The sequence below is a fragment of the Rhea pennata genome, chromosome 21 (assembly GCF_028389875.1).
Source record: "Rhea pennata isolate bPtePen1 chromosome 21, bPtePen1.pri, whole genome shotgun sequence".
In the NCBI taxonomy this organism is placed as follows: Eukaryota; Metazoa; Chordata; class Aves; order Rheiformes; family Rheidae; genus Rhea; species Rhea pennata.
Window position 1 is genome coordinate 2737384 of NC_084683.1, and position 23953 is coordinate 2761336.

General features: G+C 51.0%; 1 pseudogene; it reads right to left on the bottom strand.

Annotated features, from left to right (window-relative positions):
* LOC134149703 (capping protein, Arp2/3 and myosin-I linker protein 2-like) overlaps positions 1-23953 on the bottom strand; it is a 266237-nt pseudogene that overhangs the window by 219751 nt on the left and 22533 nt on the right.

A 23953-nucleotide genomic window follows, 5' to 3' on the forward strand; every position in this document is an offset into this window, starting at 1 on the left:
GGGATTCACCACTGCAGAGCTCTACAGCAGTAGGGAAAAGCAAGTAATTAATAAAGCAAAAGTAGATGTCTCCCATCAACTGGCCAAATTCTAGTCTTCTCTGTCATCCTGCGTTAGTACTGCTACGTTTAAAATGTGGATGATGTTCTCTGGTTAATATGGACATGGAGTTTGACTTTGCATTTGCTAAGTTGCTAAGTAGAAGTTTGCAGACTACTCCTGGTCATCATGGGAGTCCAACTAGACTTTTTAAGCTACTGAATAAATCTAGTGCTGCTGTACGCAGTGGTGCTAGTAATCTCTTCTTCCCAGAGTGTGTGTTAGGCAGGGGCGTTGAGTGTGAGGTCTCTTTTGTCTGAGTACCTGCTCGGGCAGCAGTGGTTAATGGCTGGGGAAGTTATTTTGAGCAAACGTGTATCTCTGAAGCCCATAGCAGCTGTAGGCATGTGTTGGGGGTTTGTACTTGTGAGGTCAGCTCTCTGAGTAGGCTTTAGATCAGGAGAAGAGACATGGCCTGGATGGCGGTGGTGAGGTGACTCCTGGGTTTGTTGCGTGTGCCCGGAGGAGGGATTGACCACAGCAGAGGTCTAGAGCAATATGTAAATGTAACTACTCAGTCAAGCAGATGTTCTACATCGTCTGACACAAATTCTGTTCTGCTCCATCATCCTGACTCAGTACTACTACATGAAAAAAGTGGGTGTTGTTCTCTGGTGAATATGGACATGGAGTTTGACTTTGCACTTGTTGCTAAGTAGAAGCTTACAGGCTGCTCCCAGACAGCTAGGGAGTCCAGCTAGAGTTTTGAGGCTGCTAAATCAATCTGATGCTGGTGTAAGCAGCGGTGTTAGTAATCTCTTCTTCCAATTCTCTGTCTGTGCTTTAGAAATCCCCCCTGTGGAAACAGGAGGGAGCTTGTGAGATGTTCCTGCAAGGTCTAAATGCTGTGCCTGTCTTTCAGGTGTCCACATGCTTTTATGACACATTTGGATCTGTAGCACCTTAGAAGTTGATGATTTTTTGTCTGAGTGTGCAGCCAGTGGAGAATGGGTGCAAAGTCTGTTGGAGGAGACAGAAGGAATGTCACCCCCAAACAGGTACTGGCCACATTTTGAAAGAGATTTCTTGTTCAGGGAAGTTGAGGCAAGAACGAATGGCAAGAGGTGGCCTGATCAGGGCTTGTGAGAGCACTCGTCTGCTTCCTGGAGAAGGGAAGTGACCATGTGTAGGACTGTGAGTGGATGCTGAGAGGCAGTGGGTGCTGCAAAGCCTTGGAGGATTAGAAGGGAAGTGAAAAGTTGGAGAGTTAGGCTTTCTGTGTTGTGGGGCACTTGGGGTGCCCTGTGTGTTGCTGATGCAGAGGTGCATGTTTGCTGGCAGCCCTCTGTGAGGTGAGCAGTGGTGTGTGCAGGATGTTGCACTGCAGGGGTGCCCTGTGGGGGAGCCAGGTGGTGGTCCCAGTGTTTTGTTGTTCAGCATGGGAGGAGATAGCTGGCGAGGGCGGTGCTGTGTGTGGACAGTGCTGCCAGAGTGGGGAGCTGGGGAGCACTGTAAGGTGAGGGTGTGAATATGCTGGCTGGGCCTAGGCTGCCCTGGTGTCATGGGCCAGAGTTGCTGGCAGCCTACTGCCTTTGATACACTGAGGTTCAGGCCTTGGGGTTGCCAAGCGCTTGCCAGCACCTGCTGCATGGATTGTTCCTGAAGGCCAGGGAGTGTTTCTCCTTGCTCTGTGATGTGAACCAAGCCTGTGTTATTTCCTTTGGTTCATAAGAGCTTTGCTCTGCAGCAGTGTTTGCTGAGAGGGAAAGACTTTGTGGGAGATGCACTTTGCCAGCTGGGCATTAGCCTGCTGGAATCCCTTTGCAGGAGTGAAGGCCTTGTGGTGTGGTGGTCTTTGGAGAAAGGCAGGTGAGTTCTTGGGAGCTGACTGTCAAGGGGCTGAGTCCTTCCTGTAGGAGATCTGTTTGGAGGAGTGCATTTAAATGGGAGAAGCAAGGTGAAAGTGCCCTGCAAGGGATGCGCAGCCCAGGTCTCTTCCTTCCAGGTGCAGTCTCTGCACGTTACCTCACCATCGTGCTGTAGTGTGACCTTTCTGTGCTGCACTGACGAAATAAGAAAGCAGCCATGTGTAGACATCGATGTGCTAAGTGTGGTGTGGTTAGGTGCTGACCCTGCTGACCTTGGCAAGGGACTGGATTTTGCATGCACTTTGGGTGGTGATGAGGAGCCCCATGTAGCTCTAGCTGCATTGCTCAGAGTAACTGGAGTCAAGGCAGTGGTATTGAGGACATATATCCCACCGCTGGCCTCCCAGCTGTTTGGCGTGCATTATGTCCCCTCTGTTCTTGAAGCCTTTTACCGCTGGCAACATTGTGGGAAGGCCTAAGTTCAGGAGCTGTGTCATGGTGGGTACTGCTCTGGAGATGGCTCAGCACCACGTTTTGTCCTCTGGCATTACTCCCTGGATTCCCTGAGGATGATCGATGGCAAATGGCAGGTCATCAAGGCCAGGGCCCAGGTCTGTGTGCTCCCTGACTGAGTTTCAGTGCCAGCCTCAGCTGTCGAGTGTTGTGGAGTGGCTTGTGAATTGCACAGTCAAGTCGTTCTGCTCCTGTCAGGCAAGGTGTGTCCTAAGAGTCCTTGGAGTTTTGTGGTGATAAGGAGGGACTTCTGGTGGGAAAAGAGCCCTGTGAGTAAGAAGAGGCTCAGAGGAGAGGGGAGCAGGTGCTGGCATGGCAGACCGGGTCTTGCAGCAGCTGGAGGAGGTGCTGAAGCCCAGCACGGGGCGAGGGTGTCAGGCTGTCTTTGGCAGGAGACTGTTGCCAAGTGCTGAGCTGATGGTGAATCAGCTGGGCAAGCTGTTGAAGAGAGACTTGTAGCAGCAGCAACCTGGAGGAGATGGTGACTGCAAGAAGAGTGAGGAAGTGATGGCCTGGGATGGCAAGCAGAGGTGCCAGGTGGTGTGGGGAAAGGCAAAGCCCTTAAGAGAGCAGCAGGAATGCCAGGAGCTATGGTGTGGGCTGCATAACGAGCCACTGGAGAGGGCTGAGGATTAGCAGGCAGAGCCAGGGGTGGCCTTGGAGTGGCTGTGTGCTCTGGAGTGGAGAGGAACCTTGGTGGTGCTGCCCAGCTCTCAGCAGGCTCCAAAGGTGAAAGCTGAGGCTTGGAGGCAAGGCCATGGGGATGGGTGTGCCTGTGGGGACTGCCAAGGCATTGTGATGGGGGTGCCCCCAGAGATCCCCCAGGACTTGGTGAGGGATGTTGCCACGGTGAGCAGCAGGGCTTTGTGATGGTGGTGGCATGGTGCCTCCAAGGCCATGGTGATGAGGTGGTCTCCATGGGGACTGTGTCCCTGCTGGGAGCAGAGCCCCTGGGGTCCTCCTTCTGAGCAGAGCCACTCCCTGAGGAGGCAGCAGCTGCCCTTGGGGCCAGAGCAGCAGGTCCCCAGCAGAGGATCCTGCAGAGGGACGAGGAGCGGCAGCAAACGGCTGCTGCCAGGCTGTACACGCACTGCCAGGAATGCTGGAGCACAGGGGTGAGGTGAGCCATGGGGCTGGAGGCAGAGGCAGGCAGCAGGCATGGGAGCTGCCTGGAGAGAAGCCGTCTGGTTTGGCAAAGGAGCTGGGGTGAAAGAGGCAGGCAGGAGCTGCTGCGGCCAGGTGGGAATTTCTTGGTGGCCCTGGGGATTTTTCCTGGGACAAAGCACAGCAACCTGCATGCTCCAAGGCCCACACAGAGCCCGTGAGCTCTGTTCTGAGGGGCAGAGAGCAGCTCTGGGCCCAGCTCAGCCAGGCCGCGTGCAGCCAGAGCTTCCCTTGCCCACGGGCCTCAGCTTGCCTGCTCTTAACCAGCCACTCAGACCAAGGCAACCGCTTCCACCCTGTGAGTCCTTCTGCCCACAGGTGGTCAGCAGCAGCTGCACGCAGCAGTACAGCGCAGCTGGAGCCCAGTTTGCTTCCACCAAAGGCACGGGCTGCCTCGGCTGCCCAACGCACAGGGCTCACGGGCTTCTGCACATGTCCTCATAAAGGTGCAGAGCTCAGCCATGATGGTGGCTTTGAAAGCCTCTGCCTGACTCCCTGGAGCTGCTGAGGAGCAAGTGGGAAGTGCTGGCAAGGAGCAGAAAGTCTCTGTCTGCCGGCAGGCTGACTGCATGCTCTGCCTGGCAGCCTGCAAGGACATGCCTGGGGGTGCCCAAGGCAGCTGCCATTTCCCATCTCTTGCCGCACACTGACAAAGCCTCTGCCCAGCCTGCCTGGCTAGCAGGAGAAGCAGAGCACCCTCAAGACCCCTGCCTTGCTCTCCCCTGCTCCTGCCAGGGCTCAGCTCCAGCCGAGGCTGCCTCCTGCAAGGCTTGGCCCTCTCCCAAGTGCTTCTTACAGCCCTGTGTCCCTGGCATCATGCACAACCAGAGGCACCAAATTCCACAAGCCTTCAGAATTGTTTAGCTTTGTAGGTCATTTCCACTTGGCAGATTTTGGAAGGACATGACTTCTTTGGGGTGTCTGACATGGCGTTTTCATACACCACCTGCTTTGCCATCCCACTGCTGTTTGTGCTGGCATCTCGTTATTTATTTTATTTCCCTCACATACACACCCCACTTAGGCATTCTCAATCTTAGCATGCTGCTGGAGCAAAGGAAAGGAACTGAGGTGTGTGTGTGGGGGGGTCATAGGTGGGGGAGACAGAGAGTGTTGAAAACGTGCTGAAAGCAGGTATGTGAAAGTAGGGGACTAGTGAGATTTTTCTGCTTTCTTGCTGTGTGAAAAAGCAGGAAATGGAGAGCAAGAAGAGAAAAGAAACTTCTGTCTTCCATAGCAGCTCTATGGAAAGGAGTGGGGACAGGATGCAAGGGGGCCACATTGGGGCCCCTCACCAGCAGGCAGAGGGGCAGGGGCTCATTGTAAAGGAGTTTTGGGCGCTGAAACAGGAAGAGCATCCATTCTCCTCAGCTACAGAGGTGAGCCAAGGACAAGCAGCAAGTGAGATGGAGGACTGCTGGACCAATACCATCAGCCCAGGCAACAGTTCCTTGTTCCCAATGCTCCTGCAGCTCCCTGGGAGCCTTCTGGGGCTCCTGTTTGAGGAGGCACACAGAAAATCTGAACTGAAAAAACTGCTGTGGATCCCAGGCAAAATCCTGCCCGAGAAGCTTGTCTGGCTCGGGAGACCATGTGGCAGCCAGGACTCCTTGGTCCTGGGGCTGGGGCTGCCCTGATGCCCAAGGCCCCTCTGGAGATGAGGGAATTTAACAGAAATGTTTGGGAAATAACTGGGGGAAGGGAGGGGATTGCTTTCCAGGAGGTGAGAGGAAATCTCTCTGCTCCCTGGCTGAGCCATCTCCATGGCAATGGCGTAGTGAGCCCCCACATGACACGAACTGAGGTCACAGCAGGATGTGCTGCATCACAGGGAGGTCTCCCTGGAGCCATGGGTGGGGATCCTCACTTCCCTGCTCACGCAGTCCCCACCACTGTCCTTCGTAGTGGCTCCGTGGCAATGACAGGGGACAGGAGGCAACGGGGCTGTACTAGGAGCCTTTGTCGACATGCAGAGGAGCAGCAGCATGTTGGAAAGGAGTATTGGGTGATGAGATGGGAAGAGCGTCCCTCGTCCTGGGCTTGAGAGGTGAGCTGAGGGCAAAGGGACAAGCGAGATGGAGGACTGCTGCAGGGAAACCATCAGCCAGGAATGCACTTGCTTGTTTCCAGTGCTTCTGTAGCTCTCCAGTGAGGATTGACACCGTTTGTATCCTTTTATGATTCTAACTTGGCAGAGCATATTTGGGGCTCAGAGATGCCATCTTGAGATGGCCACAGCCTGTGTCCTCCTGCAAAACGGGCTCCAACCTCTGCACCCAAAAGGCAGCCTGTTTGGGAGAGCACTTTGTGAACAGGTGGGGGCGACACTGTCACCTTGTAAGACCTGGCTACCCCAAGGACTTTTCTCTGTGGGGTGCACTGCTGGGGTGACCCCAACATGGCCATCTCTCCCAATGCCCTTCGTGACCCCACACCACCACTCCCTGGCACCAGCAGGCCCAGATCTGGTCTCCCCCTCACTGCCCTGTGCCCCCATGGGGCTCCTCAGCCCTCTGGAGTGCCCCCTCCAGGACCCCCTCCCAGCCCTGCCAGAGGCAGTGGGAGGGCTGCCAAGCCCTGGGGCTACCCTGGGGAAGGGGCTGGGGCCGGAGGGTCGAGAGGACACTGCCCTGCCCTGGGGCACCAGCACATCACCTGCAGGCTCCGGCACCCTGGCCATTCCCAGGGCTCCATCGCCAGCACCAGGGCTGGCACCAGCACAGGCCCCAGGGCCACCCTCCAAGCCCAGCAGGGCCCCCAGGGCGTAGGGCAGTGAGGAGCCCCACGGGCCCCTGCAGCAGAGCGGCTGGGCCCGGGGCCCCGCACTGCCCGGGCTCCTGGCGCCGGGCTGCCCCGAGGCCCCGCCGCACCCCGCGCGGCCGCCCACAAGATGGCGCCATCCCACGGGGCAAGGGGGCAGAGCTGTCTTCCAGGGCAGGAGGGTGCAGCGTTGCCATGGCATCGCCTGAGTGTGGCCCTCCTATTGCCTGTCCTGAGGAAGAGGGCAGGGATGGATTGGAATGATGGATGTCTCAGCCAATCGGAGTCCAGAGTGGGAAAAGGCCGAGAGAAGAGTAACAAAAATGTCACTCTTTTACAGTATGTGGATGACATTTTGATTGGAGCGGATTCAGAGCAAATATGTTTAGAGGCGACAGTGTGTCTGTTAAATTTTTGGGGACTTGCCGGGTATCGTGTTTCAAAGAAAAAGGCTCAGATTGTGAAGAAGGAAGTCCAATATCTTGGTTTTAAAATATCAAAAGGACAACGTGCACTAGGAGCGGAAAGAAAAGAGGCTATATGCCGAATTGCAATACCCCGCACGGAAAGACAGCTGAGGGGATTCTTGGGAATGGCAGGATTTTGCCATATATGGATCCCTAATTTTGGGCTGATAACTAAACCTTTATATGCAGCCCTAAAGGGTCCAGGAGAATGGTTAGAGTGGACCCCAGAATGCCATGCTAGTTTCGATGAAATAAAAAAGAAATTGATGGAAGCTCCAGCACTGGGACTCCCAGATATGGCTAAACCCTTTCAATTGTATGTACATAAGCGACAGCAGGTGGCCTCAGGAGTAATGACCCAAATGCTCGGGAGCTGGAAAAGACCAGTGGCATATTTTTCTAAACAATTAGACGAAGTAAGTAAAGGATGGCCGTCCTGCCTCCGGGCTATAGCAGCCACCGTCTTATTCATACAAGAGGCCCGCAAATTGACTCTGGGACAGCCCTTAACTGTTTTTGTACCACATGCAGTATCAGCAATTTTAAATCAAAAGGGGCATCATTGGATTTCCCCGAGCAGACTGGTAAAATACCATGCTGTGTTATTGGAACAAGGAGATACTACCTTAAAGGTGGTATCGACCTTAAACCCTGCTACTCTGCTACCTGGTGAAGAGCAAAAAGAGTCACAGCATGACTGTTTGGCCACTATAGAGCGTGTATACTCTAGCCGGCCTGATTTAAAGGATGGACCTTTGCAGAACCCAGATGTGGAACTATATACAGATGGTAGCAGCTTTGTACAGAATGGAGCGAGAAAGGCTGGATATACAGTGGTGACTCAATGGAAAGAAGTAGAAGCTAAACCATTGCCACAAAACACCTCAGCACAAAAGGCTGAAATCATTGCCCTTATCCGAGCCCTTGAAATCGGAAAGGGCCAAAGAGTAAATATATATACTGACTCAAAGTATGCTTTTGGGGTAGTTCACGCTCATGGAGCGATTTGGAAAGAACGAGGGTTCTTAAATTCTCAAGGAAGTAATATAAAGTATGGACAAGAGATATTAAGATTGTTACAAGCAATAATGGAACCCAAAGAAGTAGCTATAATGCATTGCAAAGCCCACCAGAGGGGAAACAGTGAAGTGGCACAAGGAAACAGGAGAGCAGATATGGCAGCTAAAAAGGCAGCACTAGCAGGACAGGTGATTGGGGCTTTATTACCTAGTAGAAAAATACAAATGAGACCTCCTGAATATTCCGACAAAGAAAATCAATTGGCAGAAAGGCTAAAATGTACAAAAAAATGGTGAAGGGTGGTGGGTCACCCCAAATGGACAAGTTTTAACTACAGCCAAAATGATGGAAGTGCTCCTCAAGAGACTGCATGAAGAAACTCATATGGGAGCAGATGCTATGATAAGCAACATAAAAAGCTATGCTGTGGGATCAAAGATGCTATCAAATGCTGACCTTATTGTAAGGAGATGCCCCACCTGTTGTGCAAATAACTCCAAAATTCAGAAGAAACCACCTATGGGAGAACTAAGAAGAGGATTAACCCCAGGGGAACGCTGGCAGATAGATTTCTCTGAATTGCCTAAATGTGGTCGGTTTCAAGATTTACTTGTTTTGGTAGATACTTTTTCTGGTTGGCCAGAAGCCTTCCATGCTCCACCAATTGTGCAAAAGAAGTAATTAAAATTTTACTAAAAGAGATAATTCCTCGATTTGGGATTCCTGAAGGTATATCCTCAGACAATGGACCTCATTTTATTTCAGAGGTGGTTCAAGGAACATCCAAATTTTTACAGACGAAATGGGAATTACACACTCCATGGAGACCCCAGTCTAGCGGTAAGGTAGAAAGAATGAACCAAACACTTAAAAGACATATTTCAAAACTGTGTCAGGAAAACCATCTTAAATGGGTATTACCAATGGCCTTGATGAGAATATGAATAACCCCAGGAATAAAAGAGGGAGTAAGCCCTTTTGAAATACTTTACGGGAAACCTTACGCAGTTATTGAAATAGGGGGACGAAGTGATCAAATGCATGTAAGAGTGGAAGAAATGTTGAGAGAGTATTTGTCTTTGTCTCGGGTACTAACATCTTTACATAGGTACCTTAATCAACGTAACCCCCTGCCATCAGATTCCCCTGTGCATGACTTCAAGCCTGGGGATCTGGTTTCTATTCGGACATGGAAGCAAGAACCACTAAGAGAAAAGTGGAAAGGACCTTACCTGATGCTTCTGACAACTCATACTGCAGTAAAGGTGGAGGGAATAAGTCCCTGGACCCACTATTCCCGAATACAGAAGGCACCTTTGAATGACTTGTGGACTGCCACACCCACAAGATATCTCTCAAGATCAGAATACAGAAGTTACAAAAGTGATGAATTGCACTTGGAAAATTGAACTCTTTTATATGGAAATAGAGTGCTCTTAGTGTTATTAGGTGTTATTTTGCATTTTGATAGTATTGTTAATAATAGAGCTGATTTATAAGAATATTGATTTGTTTAATTTAATTTGCTTGATACAGAGTTAAGATGGAAAATGAGGACACTGTTAATTTTGTTATGCATGCTCATTGGTACAACTAACCTGATTTTGTAGCTTATACGGGCCTTCAGAAAAAGTGACTCAGATTATTGCTTGCTTCTCTATTTCCCAAATCTCCCGGATTACCCATGCCATGGGAAATACTTAGAATTAACTTAACATCCATGTAAGAATAATTGAAGTTGTTTAAATGAGACTTGATAGATAAGTGATATTAACAAGTCTCAAAGGGGGGAATTGTTAGAGAAATTCTGTGAGAAAAAGCTTGCAGATAGTTAACAAGACTCAAGGACAAGGGAGAGAGAAAAACAGTACTGCAAAGGATAACCAGCTCTGGCTAAAGAACCTTGATGAAACCACAGCGCTTTGAAGATTGCGAGGGGTAGGTAAGACAAAAACAGCAGAATAACCCAGAAGTGACCTTAGGTTCATTAAGGCTTATTAACATATTAAATTTCACACCCCTAAATGAATAATGAGATGGAAATGACATGATAATGATGTTACCGCCTCTTCTTCGCGTCCTATGCTAATTAACAAGAATGTGAAAGCGCAAGCGCAGAGCGATTACCTGAGGTAATGAAATTGTAATCAATAGAAAGATTTGTATAAAATACTCCCTGAAAAGTGTGTATAAATCAAGAATGAGAGGGGGAGAAGGTGTGCTAGCTTTGTGGATTTACCACCTAGCACCCATCTCTGCGCAGAAATGAAATAAACAAATATCTCGACCCTGTGTGTCTGTTGGTTGCTTGCACACTGGGTAACAGAACCCAGATTTTGGGACAACAGTTTGGCGACCCAGATGGGACTTGCTAGAAGGCCTTGCCCGGATCATCTTGCCATTCCTGAGAGTGGACTGGATCGGATCGAGCTCCAGCGCGTACCGACCTGTTGATCAGGGAGTTCTCCGACCTCCCTCCGAAGTCAGGATGCCAAGAGACTCAAAGGTGCAACGCCGACCAGAGATATTTGTGCCAGGGCGAAAGGGGGGTGAATCTTTGGATTGGTGAGTATAAAATTTACTTACTTCCGCGGAAGATCATGTTGAATTAAGTCGCACGTAGACGCTTGGCAAGGCTTGCCTTAAATTGACCAGAGGGGTCAGAGCTGCGTGCACACAAAGATATGGGAAAAAAGGTATTTCTAGGTAATAAGGTTGGTATTTCTAGGTAATTGACATGGGATCAAGCCAATCCATGATTCCTCCCTGTAGTCTTTTGGGTTGTATTTTGAAACACTGGAATATTTTTGGAGGAGATCGGATGACAAAAAAAAGAATGAAAAGATGTTGTCATCAACGGTGGCCAATGTATACGTTGGAATGTGATGAGCAATGGCCAAAAAATGGGACCTTGAACCATAATACTATATTACAGTTACTGCCGTTTTGTTGTCGGAAGGGGAAGTGGGATGAAATACCCTATGTGGAGGCTTTTGTGTCACTATATAAGGAACCAGAAATTCAAAGGGAATGTGAACTTACAAGTAAAGAGGAATCTGTAATGGTTGCAGTAGCAAAGAAGGAAAAGAGCTGGTATTGTGCTAACAGAAAAATTCTGAATGGAGAGGAGCAGGAGGATCTTCAACTACTGACAATGCCGCCCTCTTCTGGAAAGGATTCCACCTCAGTTGAAGCATCGGCCCCCCTGCTTGAAAGTGAAGAGTCCAGCCCTGTTTCTGGCCGAACTAGGAGACAGAAACAACCTGTTATACAGGCTCCTTTTGTCATAAGTTACTCTCTTGAAGGTTAATTCATACAGAGAGTTTGTTAAATCATGTGAACAATTTATTTAATTAAGTAAGCAGCCACAAGCAAAACAGCGCTGGGCGGCCGGGGAGTCTCAGCTCCGCCAACGGCGTGCGCCTCCCTCACACACAGTCCCCCCCTTATAGTCTGTGTTGTAATCTCCCGGTGCGTCCCGTGCATGTGTGAGTTGCTGGGGGGGGGGTCGTCTGAAGCTCTCTGGTGGTCGTGGAGAGGAAGGCCGTGGTCTTCTTTTGTCTCTTTATTTTGGTTTGTCTCCTTGTGAGTGATCACAGGGGTTTGCTTATCTGTTGTGTTGACTCCCTTTTTGGGATGCTGTTCTGTGAGAAAGTTACAGGCGCCTGCTTATCTTTTCTTTGTCCTTTTACCTTCAAAACCTCTGAGCAGCTTGTTGCTTACTTCAGCTCTTCATAGTCCTGCAAGATAGCTAGGGCCCCGACACTGGTTCCACAAGGGGTCATATAAGCTTTTGTGCTTACCATAATTTATTTGTCCGACACCATGTCTCAACCCTGATTGTTGTAAAACCTCCTTCTAAACAATGAACAAATAGTTACAATTTATTACACTTTGAGACAAGCAGTGGGACCAGAAGGGCTGCCAGTATTTGTACATGTTCCTTTTACAACCTCGGATTTACTAAACTGGAAGCAGTCTATTGGATCACGTAGGGAAAATCCTGAAAAGATGCATCAACTTTTGGAGACTATTATGATAACTCACAATCCTAACTGGGGAGATGTGCAGGCGCTGTTGAATACTTTCCTGACAGGAGGAGAAAGGAGGCTGGTAATTGATAAGGCAAACGAAGAGGGTGAGAGAAGGGACAGAAAGGGGGATCCTGAGGTCTATTTACCCACCAGAAAGGATCCAGAGTGGGATCCAAATAGGAGCGGGGGTAGGGAGCTATTGAGGCAGTATCAACAGCTAATTTTATACGGGGTTCGGTACAGGGTTCAGAAACCAAAGAATGTATCAAAATTGTATGAAGTAAAGCAAGGGCCTGAAGAAAATCCCTCGGCCTATCATGAAAGATTATGCGAAACAGCCAGAAAATGGACAGGCCTGGATCCAAATGAGGAAGTGAATCAAAGACTGTTTAATACGCTATTCATTGGCCAGTCAGCTCAGGATATTAGAAAGAAGCTACAGAAGGTAGATGGAGCTGGGGGAATGTCTATTTCACAGCTGATAGAAATAGCGTATAAGGTATAGAATAATTGAGATGAAAAGAGAACAAGAGAAACACAAAATCGAATGAAACTACAGGCTGCTATCCTGGCAGCTGTCCAGAGGAATGAATTCCAAGGCAGGGGCAGGGGAAGCAGAAGAGGTAACAGAGGAGGAAGTGGTGGAAGGGGAGGGAGGCCAGGAGGAGGCCTCCCTAGACCCGCTTTGGGTCCAAATCAATGTGCAATTTGTAGACAGGAAGGGCACTGGAAAGATGAATGTCCAAATCGAAGAAGGATAACAAAGCTACAGAGCCCAGCAAACACCGACCTAATTATGTTAGAGGAGTCAGATATGGAATGAAGGGGACGGGGGGAGAAAATTAGAATTTCCTCAGCTGATCCCCTGGTTGCAGTAAAGCTGGGGAATGAAACTATAGATTTTTATTAGATAGTGGAGCCACTCATTCAGTGATAACTAGTTATAAAGGACCCTTAAGTAAGACTACTACCACCATTGTTGGGGCTATGGGAAGGAAAGCTTTGAGGCCCTTTTTGCAACCAACGGAGTGTAGGATTGGAGGTACTAAATTGACTCATGAATTTCTCTCTATGCCAGAGTGTCCCCTCCCTTTATTAGGACGGGATTTACTATGCAAACTGAAAGCGCAGGTGACCTTTTCTGAGAGTTCCGTGCAGCTCCACATCCCTCCAGAATCGGCATGGAGAGCACAAATCTGCCTTTTGATGGGATCAGCTCCAGACGATAACAGTGCAAGTATCCCTTCAAGTGTATTGGATGCAGTGATTCCCTTCGTTTGGGCCTCAACAAAGCCAGGTAAAGCAAAAACCGCGACTCCGGTCAAAATAGAGCTACAACCAGGAGCAAAACCAGTTAGGGTACATCAGTACCCTATCAAGCTAGAAGCACGTAGAGAATTGGAACCCCTAATTAATGCCTTCTTCCAAAATGGCTTGCTTAGAGAGTGTTAGTCTGAATTCAGTACATCAGTCCTGCCAGTAAGGAAACCATGCTCCCAAGAACATCGACTGATCCAGGGCCTAAGGGCAGTGAACCAAATAACAAGAGATATCCATCCAACCGTGCCAAACCCATCTACTCTTTTAGCCTCGGTGCCTGAGACTAACAATTGTTTTACAGTACTAGGTTTAAAAGATGCTTTTTTCTGTATTCCTATAGAAGAACAAAGCCAGACAATTTTCGCCTTTGAATGGGAAAGTCCCACTACGAGGAGGAAGGAGCAGTTATGCTGGATGGTTCTTCCTCAAGGATTCAAGAACAGTCCTACCCTGTCTGGTGAGATCTTGGCCAAAGAACTAGCCCAATGGCAGGAAGGTAACAACAACGTCACTCTTTTACAGTAAGTGGATGACATTTTGATTGGAGCGGATTCAGAGCAAATATGTTTAGAGGCGACAGTGAGTCTGTTAAATTTTTTGGGACTTGCAGGGTATTGTGTTTCAAAGAAAAAGGCTCTGCTTGCGAAGAAGGAAGACTAATTTCTTGGTTTTAAAACATCGAAAATATCCACCTCACCATCACAAACATCAGCTTGATGGCCTGCCAATGGCCTCTCAGGGCCTCAGGCAGCAGCAACCTCACAACTGCAAAGAGCAGCCCTGCAACCAGCACTGCACAAGCAGGCACTGCTTCACAAGTCACCTCACAGGCACCAGCAGCAGCCAGCGGCCTGCCACTGACCGCTGACACGCAAGGCACAAGGCACCTCACAAGCCTGCCTACAGCTCTGCCCTACAACGCAGTGTGCCACAAGGGCCCTCACAACCACCACCAGCGTCACCCCTTGGACTTCCACAGGCCTGTTTGAATATGGTACTCCCGCCTTAAAGGGCCATTACTGGTTGTGTGGTCAGTATGCATATAAAATATTACCAGCAAATTGGTCAGGTACCTGTTATGTTGGGATAATCCGCCTGTTGTTCTTCTTATTCCCTGGACCAGTGGGTGGAGGGTTGAGAGTAAGGCTCTATGAAGACCTGGGAAGATCAAAACGGTCACTTGATCAATCCATAACGGCTGGGGGTGACCAGACCTGGGATGAACATGAATGGCCCCCAGAGCAGATTATACAACATTATGGGCCAGCTATCTGGAATCCTAATGAACCTATAAGTGGGTCTGGAGCACCCATTTATAATTTAAATTGGATTATTCGATTACAGGCTGTCTTAGAAATCATTACCAATCAAGTGGCAAAAGCCCTTGACCTATTGGCTGACCAGGCCACTCAAATGCGAACTGCAGTATTGGAGCACCGCATGGTTCTTGACTATCTGTTAGCTGAGGAAAGCAGAGTGTGTAAGAAACTGAATGGGTCTAACTGTTGTCTTAAGCTTGATAATAACGGATAGGTAGTGAAGGAAGCCACTACTGCAATCTGAAAACTTGCACATGTTCTGGTGCAGACTTGGAAAGGACGGAATCTTGAGTTTGATTTATGGTCTTGGCTTCCAGGACCTAAGTTACTGTTTCATTTCCTATGTTGTCATGTTAACGACACTTCCTCGTTTAATACCCTGTATAGTTAAATTTCTTCAGAAAACAGTACAGGAGACATTAAGGTCTATGAACGTGGTCACAATCACAACTGGACAAGAGCAGAAAATATTATTACTAACACAGGATCCGGCCTTTGAAATTAAAGTTGTCTAGTAAGATTTATGGAATATGAAAATGCAAAAACAACAATAAAAGTAAGGGAGGGGGCATTTGTCAGAAGTAAGAGTATAAGCTGGGTTTTTTGCAGTAGAACCCTCCACCAGAATTGCTTAAGTTGAAGCAGTTACGCATGTTTGAAATGCGAAAAAGACCACAAGTGTAAAGAAAAGGGAAATCAGTACTGGAAAACTCCTCTACTCAAAAGGCTACGATGGCAAGGTTGTTTAAATGAACTGGTGGTGAAAGATTAAAATCCTAAAATAGGTGGTCCTGTAACAGATATGTTTGAGCAAGATAGCAGTCAGCAGAAATGCAAGATAAGATAATTCAAAGTAAAAAGGAGAAACTAAGACTTGTTCAAACAAAGCTGTATATACGCATATACAGCGGGATACAGCGGGGCATAGTAACAAGCATCAGGTGAAGTACTCAGCCGATGAGGAAATGGGAGGATCTTAGCATCGGGAAATACGGGATATAAGGTTCCTAAGGCTATGATGTATTGCCTCTGGGCAGTTCTACTTGCAGAACCAGCCACGGCACCAATGGCCAGAGCACTGCCAAGGAGGGCCTCACACCAAAGTCGCCTCACAAGCCCAAAGTGCAGCCACAGGCCTAGCATGGCCCTAGCACGCACTGCTGCACAAGTCACCTGGCAACAACTGACAACAGCACCTGACAAGCACTGCCTGCAAAGGCACCGCACCACAAGGGAGTTCCCAAGCACTAGCGGCACCCACGGCCTGACACCCAAGTGTCAGCCCAAGTTGCTACAGCTTAGTGGCACAGACAGGGAAGCTAAGGTTGCTCTTTAGACCCTGCAGCAGACATTCAGCTCTTCTAGAGACCCCAAGCTCCAGCACCGCTCCCTCTGTGGGCAGGTGCAGCTGCTCCTGCTGCCTGCAGCGACACACTTGGCCCTAGGGGGACCTTGTCTTCAACTGCCCTTCTAGCACATAGCTGGAGAAGGCTTCCCACTCCCAGAAGAGCAATGATGCTCCAAGAAGAGCTTTGTCTCACATTGTGCTAGGTTTAATCTAGGTTTTAATCTGGGGGCAGACTGCTGCCAGCACAGAGCCACCTTCCCGGTGCTGTCCTGCATGGAAGCCTACTTGTTACCCTCTAAGATGCCTCCTGCTCCCCAGGCAGAGGAGCAGGTTGTGCAGGATGAGTGGATGTCCCTGTCCTGCTGTGCCCACATGTTGCTCAATGTGGCTGTCTCACAGCAGTGCTGTCCCATGCTGTGGCACATCAGTGGTCACTGCAGTGTGAGTGACTCTCTCTTCTTACCTCCTGCAGCAGTAATTGTGATCTGGACTACAGTCTCTACAGGGATGACTTCCCATACCGGTGAGTGTGGCCTCCCAGGCCTGGGATGTGCTGATTGCATGTGGGTTGGCAAGTGATCGCAGCTCTGCTGACTGATAGCAGTGAGCTGGGTGTCCCAGGCTGGCAGCCCCAGGCATCCGTTCCCCACTTCTAGGAGAAGTTTAGCAGCACTGCCCTCTTCAAGGAACACCTGTACCCAGACTCCCGGGGCTGCATACCTTGAGGGTGGAGCAGCTGGGACAGGGACAATGTGTTGGCCTGCTCCAGCAAGGGGTAAGGCCAGGGTAGGCACTGTGACCTCCTGTAATGGAGGCGTACCTTTGCCTGGCACAATCCCTCACCCCTCGGTTTTGCCTGAAGGAACAGAGCCAGAGATGTTAACCTGTCCTGCTGCCATGCCTTCTAGGCCCTGCTCACACTGCTGTGGTTTTGTGCTCTTGTAGGGTATATGAGTACCGGAAGATCCCGCCCCTCATTAACCGCATCCCTGTCAAGGCCAGACGAACTCATGTTGGGGCAGGAGGCAAAAGTAGTCTAAGCCCCCAGCCTGGGACGAGGAGCAGCACCAGCTCTGTGACAGGACGGACAAAGTGTAAGTGTTACGTGGCCTGGGTAGAAGGGAAGGAGCAATGTGATAGTTCCATTAAGCCCTTGAGGATGCTGGAAGCATTTTGGTGATCACAGAGGTTGGGGATTTGCTCATGGAGGCAAGATTGTGGTATGGGGGGGGGGGGAGAAACACAGTGACACAGACTCACAAAGTATCAGTTCCCCTGGTAGTTGCTAAGCCACAGAGGCCTAGGCCTAGGCTATGTTTCTTGATGCTTGACAGCAGTGCCTGTGCCTGAGTGAATTGCTCAGTGCTAACCTTGCTGCTATGAGTCCCCTGCTCCAGCAGAGAAACAGCCCATCCTGGGCTGGCTGCCAGTCTGGGGGCTGTCTCCTGAAACCATTGCCTCTGCCCAGAGACGCGATTGCCCTGGGAAGGCTGAAGGAGCCTGGTGGGAGGATGCTTTGGAGCATGCTGCCCCCGGATTGTGGATTCCCCTGGCTCTGTCTTTTCCCTGTCTGGGACTCCAGCAGCTCCTCCGCCCACACTGCATATAGTGCGGGCCGAAGAGCTGCATTCGATCAAAGGGGAGCTGAGTCAGATCAAGGCACAAGTGGACAGTCTGCTGGAAAGCCTGGACCTCATGGACCAGCAGAGAGACCGTCTCTCAGGTGAGGGGATGTTATACATGTCATACTTAATCATGATGGGGAGAATCCCAGCTGGCTCCAACATGCATGTGTCTGTACAGAGCTCGTACAAGGCCAGTCTGCAGGTACAAGGAAGCCTGGATGCCAAAGTGTGAGCCTAACCCCAAGTAGGAGCTGCGAGGCAGTGCGAAGTTGAGGTGTGGCACCATCTCTGCATGCAAGGGAGTGAGCTTGGTCTCCAGAGCCTGCTGGAAAATTCCCTGGGCCTCCCTCCTTCCTAGTAATGGGAAAGCTGACCGCAGACTTTTGGCATCATGGAGTTTTACCCCCTGCCCTGTGAGGATAAGACTACTGTTCTGCTCAGGCACTCCAAGTTTTTGCAGTCTCTATCCCTGCAGGATCAAGGAGATCGAGAAGAAAAGGGTCAAAGTGGGTGCAGAGTTGCCATCCCCAGCAGGAGAGGGGCCACGGGAGCCCCAAGGGAAGGAGGGATCCGGAGCTGATGGGCACAGTGGCCTGCGCAACATCGACAGTGCAGAAGAGAGCACAGACACTGAGGAGACGGTAAGGCCAGGGCCAGCTTTTGTACTGGGAGGCAGGGTGCACCATGGCCCTAGTTATCTCCTTTACCAAAACTTATCTCTACTTGAGCCCAGATCTCTCTGCCCTGGGGTTTGTGAGGGCTTGGTGGGCTTGGAGGAGGATTCAGAGCTGACCTACTGCACAACTCTGCACTATGAGGTGTAGGAGCAAGTGCTGTGTTGTGCTGATGTGCAGCCATAACCAGTGCCTAGATGCTGGAGGAGCCCTGAGAAGGGACTTCTTGGTTGTGGCCCTGCCACTGCCTGTATGGGCTCTGCTGGGATATGCCCAGAGTATGGCTCAGTCAGTATGGCTGTCCCTGCCCCAGAGTTCTAGGGCACCTGAACTGCCCTGACGTGCTGTCTGGGGCTACAACTTTTCTAGGTTTGGGAAAGGTTTGGGAAAGGAAGGTGGTGATTTTTGCCCGTGCAGTTTATGGCCCTTTACCAGGCCTGCGGCCAGCCCTCCCCGTGCTGACTGCTGCCAGGACCACTCCTGCTCAGCCCAGACTGGCCCTTGCCAGCACGCCAGGTCCGGGCCACAGCTTCGGCTCCCAGGCCCTGTGCTCTGCAGCACTAGATCAAGCTGTGTTCCCAGGATATGTTTGTGCCCAGGGTCCTTAGGAACACAGAGATAGAGCTGGCCCCTTTCCGGAGCCCTGAACCAGCATGGCCACAGGAACTCCTGCCTCACAGCAATGGTGATCAAGAGAGCCAGGCAGGGCAAATGAGCAGACAGCCCCTGCCCCATACCTGTGCATCATGCAGCTAACAGCTGTGAGTGTCCTACTCCAGCAGTGCAGGGGTTAGCCCAAGGTGCAAAAACCATCAGAGTGCAAATATCCTTTATCAAAGCTGTTCAACGCAACAAGCACCTGCAGCTGCTTCTCACATGTGCCTGCTCTGAGCTTTGAGTCAGAGGTAGCCATCTGCCAGGGGGGCTGCACTTTCCCATGTAATCACACAGTCCTGTGGGGCTGTGGGATCCCAGCTCCTGCGATGATGTGCAGTGTTGGCAGCATCTGCTCTGTGTCATTTGGACTCAGCACCTTCAGCTCTCTTTGCCCCAGCAGTGCAGGATCTTGGGGTGACCGACAGGCTGGTGACAATGGGAGTGGAGATAACCACTTGTGGCTCTCTCAGTACCTGCAAAGATACTGCAGCCAGAAGGAGGATGGGGAAGCAGGGACTGTGGCCAGGCTAGGGCTAGGGAGCCGCCCGCTCTGTTGGGACACTTCTCTGGTGGCTCCCTGTCATGAGGAGTGGAAGGGGTGTCCAGAGAAAACAGTGGTGGCGTATGGCCAGCTGTGACAAGGAGGCTGGAATAAGTCAGTCCTAAAAATACCCCCTGCTCTCTGATCGCCTCATACAAGCCATGCCTGAGTGGGCAGACCTGCCTTTATCCACCTGAGGCGGAAATGGGCTCATGAGTTGGAGGGTGCCACTGGTCTCTGGGCATGTGGTGCCACAGGCATCCATTTCCCCAGGGCAGGCTGCCTTGGGATACCCCTGGATGCCAGTGCAGGCTGCTACGCCCCTCACCCTGCTACCCTGAGGGCACACAGCAGCATGCACTGTTGCCTGGCCAGCTCACTGCAGAGCCCTATCTGGCTGCAGCTGTGATGCTGGCAAAGCCTAGCCTGACTTGTCAGCTGGGCACAGTGATGATCTGCAGCTCTTGTGCCCTGTGCAATACAGAGAGAACAGCTTGAGGCTGCTTTGGCACTGAGACTGTTAGGGGTGACTCCAGGCTCCCTCCCTTGTCTCTGAGGCAGAACAGGCACGTATGCACAGGCTGTGGTGCTGCTGCGCACTGTGCTGGGCAGGGTGATGTGTCTGGTCCTGCCAACAGGGCCAGAGGGCTCCTCATGGAAAGGCCGTGCTGTATGTTTTTTCTTGCAGATGAAAAATCACACATCACACCTCGAGGGGAGTCAGTAAATGGACTGGGATACCGTGGTGTTCCTGGTGGGCCAGCAGTTCCTGTCTTGTGTTCGTGTTTCTTTTGAGGCCTACACCTAGTGCCACACGTGATGTGAAGTACCCACTCTCAGCACTCATGCCTAGCATGGGCATCCCCTGCCACTGTTGCCAGCAGCCCCATGTCCCGCTTCTACGAGACTTTGGCCTGCTGTGGTAAGAGAAACCTTTGTGTTTGCGCTTTTTTCCTCCCCTCCTTTCTGTTTTTAGACTAGGGATAAATAAATGTGTGTGGAGGGAGGGAGGGTTAGAGTGTAGAAGCAGAAAGAATCATGTCCCAAAGGAACATCAGTGTTGAGCAGAAATCTAGGCCACCTTGTGAGCAAGGGTCCACCCTCTTCTCGCACTCTGCTGCCAAGGGAGCAAGGAGGCCCTGGAGCTTGGTGCAGAACACTGTATCCTAAAGGACCCAGCACCATTAGCTCTCCCCATGCCAGGCACTGCACCAACACCTCTGTGTGCTACACAGTTCACATGTCAACCTCCTCTGCCCTGAAAGCATGTCCTCCAGCCTGCCCTTCCCACAGCCCTTGTCTGCGCACTTTGAGCCCCACAGGGAACTTGTGCCAGCCATGCCACTGTGTGGCCTCTCAGAAAGTGTGGCCTCTCAGAAAGTTCAGCGGGTGCCAGTACAGCAGGCCAAGGTGCTCAGAGCTTCATGGCATCATGTCGTGACAACCCCTGTGCGGTTGTCCTTCTGCTGTACCATCAGAGGCTGTGCAGATGAGTACCGCCCTGAGGTGACTCCAGGGGGCCTTCACAGCAAGGGCTGAGTGTTTCCGGAGAGGGAGCTGGGTCTGCGCACTGAGCTCAGCCTCAGCGCTGGCAGACGAATGCAGAAGGCTGGTGTAAGCTATAGTTTTCCACCTGTGTCACTGGCATCACAAAACAGGGCAAAGTTGCAGCTCTATCTCTTCTGGGAGGTGACAGGTTGGAAATACCCCTCATTGCTAATGGGAGGCCCAGTCATCAGGAACTGCACATGGAAGGGGCCTTTGCACCCTGTCCTGTTTGGTCTGGCAGCTCCCTGCAGTTCGACGCCAGCAGCCTAGTGTGGTGTAGTACAAGCCCAATTGCTGCCAGTCACCCACACTCACAAATGGGTCGTCTTTGTTGGTCCCTCCTTGACTGTTCTCTGCTGTGCTACCCGGCAGCATTTGCAGTCACCAGGACTCCCACTGAGCAGCTTTGTCACCATTAATGGGAGGTGTTTGCTTTGCCATCAGGCACGTTTCGGCTGTGTAGACAGTGGCAGGAGAGTGCTTTGGGACTTATCTTCAGGCAAGGGACTCGTGGTCCCTTTCATTCTCCATGTTCTGCAGAGTTGTATCTTATTTCAATGTCTCTCATTTCTAGGTCGTCCTTCTCTTGCTGGTAGGAAATTGTTCTGTATTTCTAATTTGCCTTGGTAAAAGAGTGTATTGTGTTGGAAGGAAAACAAAATAAAATTTGTATTTCTTTTCTCTGGTTATTTGAGTCTGATGTACTTTTTAACAAGCTTAAATGCACCTGCTTTTCTGCATCCATAAGAGAACGACTTTGCCAAGCAGCTGCCACACAGTCCTAGGATATACTGTGCAGTATATACTAGCTACTTCCTTGGAAAGGTGCTAGCTGCCTCTCCACAACGCCATGTGGCAGAACTGGCGTTAAAGAGAGCAGGCCTCTGAGTCCTCCATGGATGCACATGTGCACTGGGGGCTGCTCAAGGAAGCAAAGGTTTCTTGAGCTGGATCCACGTTGTCTCAGGCAGGTGGAAGGTATGAGAGGTGCCATTGCAGCTCCTGGGTGCATGTGATTAAAGCTGAAATCTTAACACTTTCTACGGGTGTACAGTCAGCGACAGGCATGTGGCAGACTTGGATTGACCAGCCTAGCTGTGCAACTGGTGCTGGGCCTGGCCCAAGTGCAGGAGTGTCTGAACACTACACTTTGTGTGGTTTCTACCTCCAGCTCCCCAGTCGAGCCCAAGCCTCCCATGGACCTGTGGGAAGGAAACACTGACAGCAAGAAGAGCCGCGCAGCTGGCCCACAGCTCAGCATGGGCTCCTGTGACTTCACGGTTTTAGGAGGAAGAGGATTAAGGCACCCTCCTGGCCTACAACTGAGTGCTTTTCATGCTGCCTGATTAAAAGTAGCTGCAGCATTTATCACTCCCAGGACCAAGCATGGTGTGAAGCTGCCTTGGGCTTTGGCTGTCCTGTAACCCTAGGCTGGTACCAGCCTGGTTTCTCTTAGGCTCTATGTTACTGCTATCCATCGCCCCCCACTCTGAGACTGTACTAGTTATCCCCAGTCCACAAGGTAATTTGCTCGGCTGTGGGATTGTAAGCAGCTGCTTTGTCCGTAGATGAGCATCCACTGCAGTGCTCCCAGCTCCGCTCCCATTCACCTGCCCAGAGCTCACCGCAGCGATGGTGCAGTGTGGGCGTAGGTGTGACAAGCCAGCCCTGCTGAGTCACAAGACCAAGCACAGCTTGGCTTTTCTGTGTGAACACGAAGTTGGCGTTCTCAGTGGAAACACATCAGTCACCGTCTTCGCCCAGGATACTCCTTCTCAATGGGCTGAGGCAAGCCTCAGTGTCCTAAGGCTGGTGCAGCATGACGCAGTCGGCCTCACAGGACCAGCTCCACTCCATCCCCAGTAACAACTCAAAGCTCAGAGTCTGGCAAGTCAGTGCCCATCTGCCTCTGCACCTCCCTGCTACCATTGCCCGCAAGATTCTGCCTTGCATCAGCCCAAGCATCTGACAGCACAATGCACAAGAAAAGTTGTTCCTGGGCTGCGCACAGCCCTGCTTGGCCTCAGTGCTGCTCTCTCCTTGTGACAATCCAGGGCCAGGGCACCTCCTTGGTTCATGGGACAGCTCAGCACAACACAACCAGGAGGGAGTCAAGAGTGCCTCCTGCTACTTGTTTTCCAAAAACAGTTTGGGGTTTGATGGGGGAAAAAAAGGGCCACTTGAGCGAGCTGTGCTCCTGGCAGAGAAACAACCTCCCTGCAGCACCTGGCCCAGGCCACTTCTGGGCTCAGTAGTAAGGGCAGCCCTGATCTCAGGTCTTGCCTGCATCAGGAACAGAGGTAGACTACACTGGGCAAAATTTGCTGCTGTAGTTGCCACTTCTTACACCAAGTTGCACATAACAAGGAGCCAACAGAGGAAAGTCCAAGTGTGTGCGCAGAGCCCCCTCTTTGTGAAGGACTGAGCCTGCTGCTTGGCAGTCAGTTGGACAAGTAGCCACGGACTAGCAGTGCCAGGCACATGAGCACGTCCTTCAGTGTCTCACTGGCAGACCCAAGCAGGCCAAAGACTCATCAGAAAAGCTGGGTTTATTATATATATTAAAAAAAAAAAAAAAAAAAAAGAAAAAGAAATCCAAAACATGTCTCTCCACCACCCCGAAGCACTGTCCAGGCAAGTCTCTGTAAAGTCCAAGCAATGCACAGGCTGTAGTGATAGATGGTTCCTGCCAGGGCTGCTCGAGATCTGTTGTGTGGATGGTTGTGGTGGGGTGTTGGTAATGGACAGGCTGGACATAGCAGTCTCATCCTTGGCACCAGGGCCACCTCCAAGCTTTGGGCCTTGGTGAGTCCAGGGGTGGCCTAGCAGACTCTGGTGGGCTCCAGCAGCACGGGTGGCTGACTGGGGGGCTCCAGCAGGTGCGAAGATGCTCTTGGGGGCATCCAGTGGTTAAAGCAGCTGATCTCAGCAGTGTGGGCAGTCCCTTGTTGGAGGGGGGGTCCAGTGGTGTGGAGGGGTGGGGGGCACAGGCAGGCTCTGGCAGCTGAGGTGATATGGGGTCCACTCCACAGCAGCTCAGGCAGTGTGTGTGTGGG